This window comes from Arachis hypogaea, chromosome 5 (genome assembly GCF_003086295.3).
Source record: "Arachis hypogaea cultivar Tifrunner chromosome 5, arahy.Tifrunner.gnm2.J5K5, whole genome shotgun sequence".
In the NCBI taxonomy this organism is placed as follows: domain Eukaryota; kingdom Viridiplantae; phylum Streptophyta; class Magnoliopsida; order Fabales; family Fabaceae; genus Arachis; species Arachis hypogaea.
The window spans coordinates 80,051,734-80,065,091 of NC_092040.1; the positions used below are offsets into that span (position 1 = coordinate 80,051,734).

The following is a 13,358-nucleotide window of genomic DNA, read 5'->3' on the forward strand; positions in this document are numbered from 1 at the left end:
AGATCAATTCTCCTCCCCAAATCTCTCAAATCTCAGTGAGGTCCCTAAGAGAAAGTTCAAAAGCTCAAAATGAAAGTAAAGGTTCAAAGGAAAATTCAAAGTTTCAAAAGTAAAGGGAAAATGTCTTAATTACATCAAACTAGCTCCTATTTATACACTTTCTATTCTTGGATCTTAGGATTTGGATGGGCTTTTGATTTGGTGGAGAAATGAATTTTATTGGATTTTTAATCCAATTTTAGCCCATGAAGGATTGCTTCCAGGAGGCTGCCCTGCCCTTGTGGAGGGCAGGGCAGGATTTTGATGCGTGCGGCCTTGGTGCGAGCGTGGTGTGCGAGCTTGGTGCGTAGGATGCTGCCCTGCCCTCGCGGAGGGCAGGGCAGAAAATTCTGGTGCGCCATTTTGGTGCCTGTGCGTGCTGCTGGTGCTGCCGAGTGATGCCTTGGTGCGCCAGTTTGGTCCGCTGGCCATGCCACAACAAAATGCTGCCCTGCCCTCCGCGAGGGCAAGGCAGTGTTTCCAAATTGAAGTCCCGTGTTCGAGACTTGGCCGATGCACACACTACTATTTTTCCTTGGCTTTCTTGGCACCATAATAAGGCCTAGTTCCTTGCTTTCTCATTGTGCCGTGTTCGATTCTTGTGGCAAGCATTGGTAGGCTTTTTCTTTTGATTTATTTTCCATGAAGGCCCGATACTACCCTTGTGGAGGGCAGGGCAAGGTTTTGCTCTTCTTTGATCCAAGGCACAATTTTGTGCTCTGCCCTTGTCGTGGGCAGGGCAGAGTTGCCTCTCAAGCTTTGTTTCCTTATGTTGCCCTCCTAGAGGGCAATACTTGCACTCCTCCTTTATGCGCCACGCCTTTTTCTCCTTTGGCCACACTTTCTTAGGCCACGCTTTCTCTTTTCTTCTTTTCTTCACCTACAATCAACCAAAATAACCACTCAAAGTATCACTAAATTCACAAGGCTTATAAACCAATTAAAAATCAATTAAATTCAGCTTAAACCTTATGAGTTAACATTAATTTCATGGTGGTTGTTTGATTGAAAGAAGTTATGCATTTTCATTCCAAATCACTTACTTAGGATGCAAGAAAGTGCATAAAGACTAATAAAACAAGTGAAATTAGCTTGAAAAATGGGTATATGATGACTTGTCATCACTTGCTAGTTAGTTCTGCAAAGTTGTGACAAAGAGTTGAGATTACAATTGTGCGTACCAAGTTGTTGGCGCCATTGAGATCACAATTTCGTGCACCAAGTTTTTGGCGCCGTTGTCGGGGATTGTTCGAGTTTGGACAACTAACGGTTTATCTTGTTGCTCAGATTAGGTAATTTTCTTGTTTCAACCTTTATTTTCATTTCAAAAAGTTTTCAAAAATCTTTCAAAAATTTTTTCTTTGTTTTCATTTTTCGAAAAAGATATTTTCAAAAAATCCAAAAAAAATTAATAAAATCATAAAAACAAAAATAATTTTGTGTTTCTTGTTTGAGTCTAGAGTCATATTTTAGGTTTGATCTCAATTGCATGTTTTTATTTTTCTTCCAAAATTTTCGAAAACTCATGCATGGTGTTCTTCATGATCTTCAACTTGTTCTTGGTAAGTCTTCTTGTTTGATCTTCATATTATCTTGTTTTGTGTCTTTTCTTATTTTTCATATGCATTCTTAGTTCCTTAGTGTCTAAACATTAAAAATTTCTAAGTTTGGTGTCTTGCATGTTTTCTTTTCTTGAAATTTTTTCAAAAATAAGTTCGTGATTTTCATCATGATCTTCAAAGTGTTCTTGGTGTTCATCTTGACATTCATAGTGTTCTTGCATGCATCATTTGTTTTAATCCAAAATTTTTATGTGTTGAGTCATTTTGTGGTTTTTCTCTTTCCTCCTTAAATTCAAAAAAATCAAAAAATATCTTTTCCTTTTTTTACTCATAAATTTCGAAATCTTTGGGTTGACTTAGTCAAAAATTTTTAAAATAAGTTGTCTCTTGTTAGTCAAGTCAAGATTTCAATTTCAAAAATTTATCTTTTCAAAATCTTTTTCAAAACCAAATCTTTTCTTTTTCTTTTTATTTATTTTCAAAAATTATTTAAAATTAATTTTCAAAAATCTTTTTCTTGATTTTGTCTTTTATTTTCAAAAGCTTTACTAACAATTAATGTGATTGATTCAAAAATTTCAAGTTTGTTACTTTCTTGTTAAGAAAGGTTGAACCTTTAAATTCTAGAATCATATCTTTTAGTTTCTTGTTAGTCAAGTCATTAACTTTAATTTTAAAAATCAAATCTTTTTAATTTTCTTTTCAAATCTTTTTCAAAATAAATTTCAATCATATCTTTTTAATCATATCTTTTTCAAATCATATTTTTTTTATCAAATCTTTTTCAAATCATATCTTTTTCAAACTTTAATTTCAAAATCTTTTCTAACTTCTTATCTTTCCAAAATTGATTTTCAAATCTTTTTCAACTAACTAATTGACTTCTTTGTTTGTTTTACTATTACTTATCTTTTTCAAAACCACCTAACTACTTTTCTCTCTCTAATTTTCGAAAATTTCTCACCCTTTTTCAAAATTCTTTTTAATTAACTAATTGTTTTAAATTTTAATTTTAATTTTACCTCTTCTCTTAATTTTCAAATTTTAACTAATAATTAAAATAAAAACAAAAATATCTTCTTTTTCTTCTTAATTATTTTCGAAAACTCCTCTCTCTCATCTCCTTCTAATTATTTATTTATTTACTAACATTTCTCTTCTACTCATAATTTAAACCCTCTTCTCTTCTCTCTCTGTGTTTGAATTTTTCCTCTTTTATTCTTCTTCTCTTCTACTCACATAAAGGAATCTCTATACTGTGACATAGAGGATTCCTCTTCTTTTCTGTTCTCTTCTTTTTCATATGAGCAGGAGCAAGGATAAGGACATTCTTGTTGAAGCTGACCTTCAACCTGAAAGGACTCTGAAGAAGAAGCTAACAGAAGCTAAAGCACAACAATCCAGAGAAAACCTTACAGAGAATCTCGAAAAAAGAAGGAGACATGGCTAAACCCAACAACAATGCAAGGAATATGCTTGGTGACTTCACTGCACCAAATTCCAACTTCCATGGAAGAAGCATCTCAATTCCTGCCATTGGAGCAAACAATTTTAAGCTTAAGCCTCAATTAGTTTCCCTGATGCAATAGAATTGCAAGTTTCATGGACTTCCATCAGAAGATCCTTTTCAGTTCTTAACTGAATTCTTGCAGATTTGTGATACTGTTAAGACCAATGGAGTTGATCCCGAGGTCTATAAGCTTATGCTTTTCCCTTTTATTGTAAGAGACAAAGCTAGAACATGGTTGGACTCTCAACCTAGAGATAGCCTGAACTCTTGGGATAAGCTGGTCACGGCTTTCTTAGCCAAGTTATTTCCTCCTCAAAAGATGAGCAAGCTTAGAGTGGATGTTCAAACCTTCAGGCAGAAAGAAGGTGAATCCCTCTATGAAGCTTGGGAAAGATACAAGCAACTGACCAAAAAGTCTCCTTCTGACATGCTTTCAGAATGGACCATCCTGGATATATTCTATGATGGTTTGTCTTAATTGTCTAAGATGTCATTGGACCATTCTGCAGGTGGATCTATTCACCTGAAGAAAATGCCTGCAGAAGCTCAGGAACTTATTAAAATGGTTACAAATAACCAGTTCATGTACACTTCTGAAAGGAATCCTGTGAGTAATGGGATGCCTCAGAGGAAGGGAGTTCTTGAAATTGATGCTTTGAATGCCATATTGGCTCAGAACAAAATGTTGACTCAACAAGTCAATATGATTTCTTAGAGTCTGAATGGATTGCAAAATGCATCCAACAGTACTAAAGAAGCATCCTCTGAAGAAGAAGCTTATTATCCTGAGAACCCTGTAATGGCCGAGCTGAATTACATAGGTGAAGCCTATGGAAACACCTATAATCCATCATGGAGAAATCATCCAAATTTCTCATGGAAGGATCAAAAAAAGCCTCAACAAGGATTTAATAATGGTGGAAGAAACAGGTTTAGCAATAGCAAGCCTTTTCCATCATCCTCTCAGCAACAGATAGAGAATCCTGAGCAGAGCCCCTTTAGCTTAGCAAACATAGTCTCTGATCTATCTAAGGCCACTCTAAGTTTCATGAATGAAACAAGGTCCTCCATTAGAAATTTGGAGGCACAAGTCGGCTAGCTGAGTAAAAGAGTCACTGAAACTCCTCATAGTACTCTCCCAAGCAATACAGAAAAGAATCCAAAAAGAGAGTGCAAGGCCATAACCTTACTTGGTGTGGTCGAACCTAGAGAGGAGGAGCAGGACGTTAATCCCAGTAAGGAAGACCTCATGGGACGTCCTCTGGACAAAAAGGAGTTCCCATTTGAGGAACCTAAGGAATCTGAGGCTCATCTAGAGATCATAGAAATTCCATTGAACCTACTTCTGCCATTCATGAGCTCTGATGACTATTCCTCTTCTAAAAAGGATGAAGATATTACTGAAGAAGAAGTTGCTAAGTACCTTGGAGCAATCATGAATGCCAAGTTATTTGGTAATGAGACTTGGGTGGTTGAACCCCCCTTGCTCACCAATGAACTGAATGACTTTGTCAAGCAGACATTACCTCAAAAGAAATCGGATCCTCGTAAATTCTTAATTCCCTGTACCATAGGCACCATGACCTTTGAGAAAGCTCTGTGTGACATGGGGTCAGGCATAAACTTAATGCCACTCTCTGTAATGGAGAAACTGGGAATCTTTGAGGTACAGGCTATCAAATTCTCATTAGAGATGGCAGACAAATCCATGAAAAGGCTTATAGACAGGTAGAAGATGTGCTAGTAAAGGTCAAAGGCCTTTACATCCCTGCTGATTTCATAATCCTAGACACTGGGAAGCATGAGGATGAATCCATCATCCTTGAAAGACCCTTCCTAGCCACAATAAAAGCTGCGATTGATGTAACAGAGGAGAGTTGATCCTTCAATTGAATGAGGACTACCTTGTGTTTAAAACTCAAGGATCTCCCTCTGTAACCATGGAGAGAAAGCAAGAAAAGCTTTTCTCAATGCAGAGTCAAACATATCCCCCACAGTCAAACTCTACGTTTGGTGTTGGGAGGCCACAGCCAAACTCTAAGTTTGGTGTTAAACCCCCACATTCAAACTCTAAGTTTGGTGTTGGGAGGCCCCAACAATGCTCTGAACATCTGTGAAGCTCCATGAGAGCTCACTGTCAAGCTATTGACATTAAAGAAGCGCTTATTGGGAGGCAACCCAATTTTATTTATCTATGTTATTTTCTTTTTTTAGGTTGATGATCATGTGGAGTCACAAAAACAACTGCAAAAATTAAAGAAAAATAAAAAACAGCATTAAATATAGCACACCCTGGAGGAGAAACTTACTGGTGTTTAAACACGAGTAAGGGTAGCAAAATGGGCGTTTAACACCCAGTCTGGCACCATTATGGGCGTTAAACGCTAGAAAGAAGCACCAGACTGGCGTTATACGCCAGAAAGAAGCAACAAACTGACGTTAAATGCCAGAAATAGGTTGCAGCTTGGCGTTTAACGCCAGGAAAGGAATAAAAGTTGGCATTTAACGCCAGAAACAAGCAGTAGTCTGGCGTTAAATGCCAGGATTGCACACTAATGGTGTTTACACGCCTAATTGGAGCAGGGATGACAAATCCATGACCCCTCAGGATCTGTGGACCTCACAGGATCCTGACCTACCCCACCTCTCTCTCCCTCACACATCTCTATAAACACTCTACTGATGACAAGTCATCATATGCATATTTTTCAAGCTAATTCCACTTGTTTCACTAGTTTTTATGCACTTTCTTGCACTATAAGTAAGTAATTTAGAGTGGAAATGCATTTTTTATTTGAATCAAACAACCACCATTTAATTGATGCTAAATCATAAGGTTTAAGCTAAATTTAATTGATTTTTAATTGATTTATAAACCTTGTGAATTTAGTGATACTTTGATTGGTTGTTTTGATTATTTATAGGTGAAGAAAAGAAGAAAAGAAAGAAGTGTGGCCAAAGGAAGAAAATAGTGTGGCAAAAGAAGAAGAAGTGTGGCGCAACATTGAAGGAGGAAGCCACACTGCTCTCCACAAGAGCACACTGCCCTCCAAAGGGGCACAACAATGAACCAAGCATTCAAGACTTCATTGCCCTACCCTCCTTGAGAGCGGAGCACAATTCTAGGCCAAGAAACAAGGAAAGGAAAAATTCTGCCCTGCCATCCTCAAGAGCAATTTCGGGCTCCTCATGGAAAAATTCAAGAAAAATCAACTCCAAGTGCCACCCATGGGTTTCGAACCCAAGCACATGAAGGGAAGGAAGTAGCGCCACTCACAAAGGAAAATGAGCCACACTTAGCTAAAAGGGTATCTCCAAGGATCGAACACAAGACCTCTAGGAAGCCAAGCACTAGGCGCTATTTTAGTTCCAAGAAAACCAAGGAAAAAGGCAGCTTGCTTCCCCCACCAAGTTTCGAACTTGGGACCTCACCCAAGAACAAGGAAAGCGCTGCCCACAAGGAGTGCAGAGTAGCATTCCTTGGCACGCAAATGAGGCGCTCTTGACACGGCCAGGGCGCGCATGATTGACGCGGGCAGAGAGGCAAGGCACACACCATGACACTGCTGCCCCGCTCTCCACAAGGGCAGGGCAATCTCCTGGTGCCCCTCCACACTTGGCGCGCTAATTGGATCACCAAGCAAGGCTTCACTGTTCTGCTCTCCACAAGAGCAGAGCAGCCTCCTGGGAGCAAGATGGCCTGAATTTCACTCAAAAATCCAACTTAATTCATTTCTTCACCAAATCAAAAAGCCCACTCGGAATTCTTAGATCCAAAATAAAAAGTGTATAAATAGGTGTTAGTTAGAATTAGAAAGGGAGAGCTAACTTTCATTTTAAAATTTCATCCTTAGTCAACTTGAGAGCTCACTTTCCATTTTTCTGTTTTCTGCAATAGCTTGAGAATTGGAGGAGAGAATTCACTTTTTCTTCCTCTGATCTTTTTGTTTTCTTTACTTGGTTTTGTTTGAGTCTTGAGTGTGAAGAATTGAGGAACTTCTGTCTCAATCTCCATTTTAAAATTTCTGCATGATTGAGTTAAATTTCATTTCCTTTTCTGCTTCAATCTTCAATTTCTCTTTAATTGCTTTGTGAACTTGGATCTAAGAAGGCAATTGAGATCTAGACTTGATGAGCGGATAATTTGTATGCTTTTTGGCATTGTTTTTAGTATGTTTTTGGTATGATATAGTTAGTTTTTAGTATATTTTTATTAGTTTTTAGTTAAAGTTCACTTTTCTGGACTTTACTATGAGTTTGTGTGTTTTTCTGTGATTTCAGGTATTTTCTGGCTGAAATTGAGGGACCTGAGCAAAAATCTGATTCTGAGACCAAAAAGGACTGCAGATGCTGTTGGATTCTGACCTCCCTGCACTCGAAGTGGATTTTCTGGAGCTACAGAAGCCCAATTGGCGCGCTCTCAACGGCGTTGGAAAGTAGACATCCTGGGCTTTCCAGCAATATATGATAGTCCATACTTTGCCCAAGATTTGATGGCCCAAACCGGCGTTCAAAGTCACCCTCAGGAATCCCAGCGTTAAACGCTGGAACTGGCACTCAAATGGGAGTTAAACGCCCAAACTGGCACTAAAGCTGGCGTTTAACTCCAAGAAGAGTCTCTACACGAAAATGCTTCATTGCTCAGCCCAAGCACACACCAAGTGGGCCCGGAAGTGGATTTTTCTGTCATTTACTCATTTCTATACACCTTAGGCTACTAGTTTTCTATAAGTAGGACCTTTGCCTATTGTATTAGGGAGTCTTTCGATCTTTGGATCTTTTGATCATGTTTTTATGATTGAACCCTCTTTGGGAGGCTGGCCATTCGGCCATGCCTAGACCTTATGCTTATGTATTTTCAACGGTGGAGTTTCTACACACCATAGATTAAGGTGTGGAGCTCTGCTGTACCTCGAGTATTAATGCAATTACTATTGTTCTTCCATTCAATTCCGCTTGTTCTTGTTCTAAGATATCACTTGTTCTTCAACTTGATGAATGTGATGATCCGTGACACTCATCATCATTCTCACCCATGAACAAGGTGACTGACAACCATTCTTGTTCTACAAGCGATCAAGGCTCTAGTGAATATCTCTTGGATTCCTGATTGCACGATGCATGGTTGATCGCCTGACAACCGAGTGCTCGTCTGACAAACGAGCCAACCATTCCGTGAGATCAGAGTCTTCGTGGTATAGGCGAGAACTGATGGCAGCATTCAAGAGAATCCGGAAGGTCTAACCTTGTCTGTGGTATTCTGAGTAGGATTTAATGACTGAATGACTGTGACGTGCTTCAAACTCCTGAAGGCGGGGCGTTAGTGACAGACGCAAAAGAATCACTGGATTCTATTCTGGCCTGATTGAGAACCGACAGATGAATTCCGCTATGCTGTGACAGAGCATATGCAATCGCTTTCACTGAGAGGATGGGAGGTAGCCACTGACAACGGTGAAACCCTTGCTTAGGCTTGCCATGGAAGGGAGTAAGAAGGATTGGATGAAGACAGTAGGAAAGCAGAGAGACGGAAGGGAAGGCATCTTCATGCGCTTATCTGAAGTTCCTACCAATGAATTACATAAGTATCTCTATCTTTACCTTTGTGTTATTTTCGTTCATCACCATTACCATTTGAGTTTGCCTGACTAAGATTTACAAGATGACCATAGCTTGCTTCAATACTAACAATCTCCGTGGGATCGACCCTTACTCGCGTAAGGTTTATTACTTGGACGACCCAGTGCACTTGCTGGTTAGTTGTGCGAAGTTGTGTAATGCCATGGTATTGAGCTACCAAGTCTTTGGGGTTCATGACCGGGGATTATGAGAGTTGTGAAAAAGTATTGTTCACAATTTCGCGCACCAAGTTTTTGGCGCCGTTGCCGGGGATTGTTCAAGTTTTGAGCAAGCTTTTGGTAACATCAGTGCCAAGATCCGGCAACAACACCAAGTTTTTGGCGTTATTGCCCGGGATTGTTCTAGTTTGGACAACTGACGGTTCATCTTGTTGCTTAGATTAGGTATTTATTTTTTTCGAAATTCTTGAAGATGAATTCTAGAGTTTCATGATGATTTGTTGAAATCTGGCTGGCTGAGAAGCCATGTCTAATCTCATTGGACCGAGGTTTCAACTTATCACCATAAGAGCTTGTTGATTTTTATCAATCTTGCTTTTGGAGCAGTGATCTGCTAAGGCTTGGCTGGCCTCTGGCCATGTCTAGTGTTTTGGACCGAAGCTTTCTTTGAAAGCTTGGCTAGCTGTGAAGCCATGTCTAATTCCTGGACCGGAGTCTTAGACTAGCATTGCACTGATTCCTGGAATTCTCATTAAGAATTTTTATACCGTTTTCCACTTAATTTTCGAAAAACACAAAAAAATTCAGAAAAATCATAAAATCCAAAAATATTTCTTGTTTGAGTCTAGTGTCTCATCATAAGTTTGGTGTCAATTGCATGCATTCATATGTCTTAGTGATCTTCAAGATGTTCTTGATGATTTACTTGCTCTAATCTTTGAATTCTATTGACTTGAGTGTTTTGTGTGTCTCATATGCATTTTTATTTTGTTAGTGTACAAACTGCTAAGTTTGGTGTCTTACATGCATTGTTATTTGATTCTAGTTGCATTTTGATTTTTCTTTATTATTAAAAATCCAAAAATATTTTAATTTGTGTCTTTTCAAGTCAATAATACAGAGAATTGAAGGTTTAGAACATACAGCAGAGGAATTGCACAGAAAAAAGCTGGGCGTTCAAAACGCCCAGTGAAGAAGGACAGACTGGCGTTTAAACGCCAGCCAGGGTACCTGGTTGGGCGTTTAACGCCCAAAAGGGTAGTATTTTGGGCGTTAAACGCCAGAATGTGCACCATTCTGGGCGTTTAACGCCAGGATAACTAGAGGGGGAAGATTTTGTTTTCAAATCAAATTTTTTTTAGTTTTCAAAATCTTTTCAAAATCAAATCTTTTTCAAATCAATTTTCCAATTAAATCTTTTTCAAAATCAATTTCTTTCCATTTTTAAAGATACTTACTATCAATTAATGATTTGATTCAACATTTCAAGTATGTTACCTTTTCTGTTGAGAAAGGTTTAATGTTTGAATCATATCTTTTCTTGTTAGTCAAGTTTTTAATTTTCAAATCAAATCTTTTTAAAATGTTTTTCAAATCATATCTTCTCAATCACATTTTTTTTTTAAATCAATCATATCTTCTTAACCACATCTTTTTCAAAATAGTTTTCAATCAAATCTTTTTGATTTCTAATTTCAAATTCTTTTTCAAAAATCACTTGATTTCTTTTCCCTTTTCATTTTCGAAAATTAAGTAATGTTTTTCAAAATATTTTTCAAAATTTCTCACTTAATTTTCGAAAATCACTTCCCTCCTTCTCACATCCTTCTATTTATGGACTAACACTATCCCTTAATGCAAAATTCGAACTTCATCTCCTTTGTTAAGTTCGAATTTTCTACTTCTGTCTTCTACTCTTCTTTTCCTCTGACACCTAAAGGAATCTCTATACTGTGACATAGAGGATTCCACATTTTCTTGTTCTCTTCTCTTTCTTATGAGCAGGAGCAAAGACAAAGGCATTCTTGTTGAGGCTGATCCTGAACCTGAAAGGACCTTGAAGAGAAAGCTAAGAGAAGCCAAAGCACAACTTTCTTTAGAGCACCTAACCGAATTCTTCAAAGAAGAAGAACACATGGCAACCGAAAACAACAACAATGCCAATAATGCAAGGAAGGTGCTGGGTGACTTTACTGCACCTACTCCCGACTTCTATGGGAGAAGCATCTCTATCCCTGCCATTGGAGCAAACAACTTTGAGCTTAAGCCTCAATTAGTTTCTCTAATGCAACAGAATTGCAAGTTCCATGGACTTCCATTGGAAGATCCTTATCAGTTTTTAGCTGAGTTCTTGCAAATCTGTGACACTGTCAAGACTAATGGGGTTGACCCTGAGGTCTACAGACTAATGCTATTCCCTTTTGCTGTAAGAGACAGAGCTAGAACATGGTTGGACTCTCAACCTAAAGAAAGCCTGGACTCTTGGGAAAAGCTAGTCAATGCCTTCTTGGCAAAGTTCTTTCCACCTCAAAAATTGAGTAAGCTTAGAGTGGAAGTCTAAACCTTCAGACAGAAGGAAGGAGAATCCCTCTATGAAGCTTGGGAAAGATAGAAACAATTAATCAGAAAGTGTCCTTCTGATATGCTTTCTGAATGGAGCATCATAGGTATTTTCTATGATGGTCTCTCTGAACTATCCAAAATGTCTTTGGATAGCTCTTCTGGAGGATCTCTTCATCTGAAGAAGACGCCTGGTGGACGAAATTGTATCTCTTTATAGAATATGATAATAGAGCCTGGTCCAGAATCAATTTCGTTCAACTAACCAGCAAGTGTACTGGGTCGTCCAAGTAATACCTTACGTGAGTAAGGGTCGAATCCACAGAGATTATTGGTTTGAAGCAATCAATATTTATTTTATTAATCTTAGTCAGGATGTCAATAGGATTATTTGGATTAAAAGTGAAATTACTGGATTTGATAAAAGAGGGAACAATGTTACTTTGATTTGCAGCACTGGGGAATATGTTGGAGTTTTGGAGATGCTTTGTCCTCTGACTTCAACTCTTCCTTGAAATCCTCTTCTCACACGCAAGTTCCTTCCATGGCAAGCTCTATGTAGGGTGTCACCGTTGTCAGTGGCTACTTCCCATCCTCGCAGTGAAAACTATGCTCACGCACTCTGTCACAGTACGGCTAATCACCGGTTGGTTCCCGCTCCTACTGGAATAGAATCCCTCTTTTGCGTCTGTCACTAACGCCCAGCAGGTTAAAGTTTGAAGCACGTCACAGTCATTCAATCCCGGAATCCTACTCGGAATACCACAGACAAGGTTTAGACTTTCCGGATTCTCATGAATGCTGCCATCAATCCGGCTTATACCACGAAGATTCTGTTGGGGAATCTAAGAGATATTCATTCAATCTGATGTAGAACGGAGGTGGTTGTCATGCACACGTTCATGGGTTGGGGAAGGTGATGAATGTCACGGATCATCACCTTCTCCACAGTTAAGCGCGAATAAACATCTTAGATAAGAACAAGCGTGTTTGAATGGAAGACAAAGGAATTGTATTAAATCATCGAGACGCTGCAGAGCTCCTCACCCCCAACAATGGAGTTTAGAGACTCATGCCGTCACAAAGTATGTATTTCAGATCTGAAAATGTCATGAGGTACAAGAAATGTCTGTAAAAGTTGTTTAAATAGTAAACTAGTAACCTAGGTTTACAGAAAATGAATAGACTAAGATAATTGGTGCAGAAATCCACTTCTGGGGCCCACTTGGTGTGTGCTGGGGCTGAGACTAAAGCTTTCCACGTGTAGAGGCCTTTCTTGGCGTCAAACTTCAGGTTATGACGTGTTTTGGGCGTTCAACTCCGGATAATGACGTTTTTCTAGCGTTTAACTCCAGACAGCAGCATGAACTTGGCGTTTAACGCCAAGTTACGTCGTCTATTCTTACGCAAAGTATGAACTATTATATATTGCTGGAAAGCCCTGGATGTCTAATTTCCAACGCCGTTGAGAGTGCGCCAATTGGACTCCTGTAGCTCCAGAAAATCCATTTCGAGTGCAGGGAGGTCAGGATCCAACAGCATCAGCAGTCCTTTTTCAGCCTAAGTCAGATTTTTGCTCAGCTCCCTCAATTTCAGCCAGAAAATACCTAAAATCGCAGAAAAACACACAAACTCATAGTAAAGTCCAGAATTATGATTTTTGCCTAAAAACTAATATTGTTTTACTAAAAACTAACTGAAACATGCTAAAATCTACATGAAATTACCCCCAAAAAGCGTATAAAATATCCGCTCATCACAACACCAAACTTAAACTGTTGCTTGTCCTCAAGCAACTAGATGAATAAAATAGGTTTTAACAGAAATAAAGAAGTAATAATATTCTCAAGTTTTAAATGAAGCTCAAATTCTTATTAGATGAGCGGGGCTTGTAGCTTTTTGTCTCTGAACAGTTTTGGCATCTCCCTGTATCTTTAAATTTTCAGAATGATTGGCATCCTTAGGAACTCAGAATTCAGATAGTATTATTGACTCTCCTAGTGTAGTATGTTGATTCTTGAACACAGTTATTTTATGAGTCTTGGTTGTGGCCCTAAGCACTTTGTCTTCCAGTATTACCACCGGATACATAAATGCCACAGACACATA

The 13,358-nt window shown here is 38.7% G+C and overlaps 1 non-coding gene across 1 annotated transcript; it reads right to left on the reverse strand.

The window, feature by feature from the left end:
* Window positions 1-11,229: 11,229 nt before the first annotated feature.
* LOC112804722 (small nucleolar RNA R71) lies at window positions 11,230-11,337 on the reverse strand. Its single transcript, XR_003203339.1, has one exon. It is a non-coding gene; the product is annotated as a small nucleolar RNA R71 (small nucleolar RNA).
* Between the last annotated feature and the right edge of the window lie 2,021 nt (window positions 11,338-13,358).